This window comes from Penaeus monodon, chromosome 31 (genome assembly GCF_015228065.2).
Source record: "Penaeus monodon isolate SGIC_2016 chromosome 31, NSTDA_Pmon_1, whole genome shotgun sequence".
NCBI classification, from domain to species: Eukaryota; Metazoa; Arthropoda; class Malacostraca; order Decapoda; family Penaeidae; genus Penaeus; species Penaeus monodon.
The window spans coordinates 13,210,935-13,211,264 of record NC_051416.1 but is presented as its reverse complement, the minus strand read 5'-3'; positions in this window follow the sequence as shown (position 1 = coordinate 13,211,264).

The window sequence follows — 330 nt, the reverse complement described above, 5'->3', positions numbered from 1 at the left end:
AGGAAATCGATGTGAGAGCGATTTATCTCAAACCCCGGGTGAATGTGAGAATGGGAGGGGGGGGAGAAGTCAGATGGAGTCACTTACTTCTCGTAAACAGGTTGATAAGAATATTACCACATCATCACACTGAACACCATGCTTGTGCTGCTCTTAACATGAAGAAGCCACATATTTCTATGATTATTATTGAATTATACTAGTTACCCCTGATCTTCGCGTATATATATTCATTTTCTTTAGTGCTTCGATTCATAGTTTTCTGTTATAGGAAGATGACCATTGCAGATAACTTAACGCTTTGCAATGATTAATGCTACTCGTGTCCTT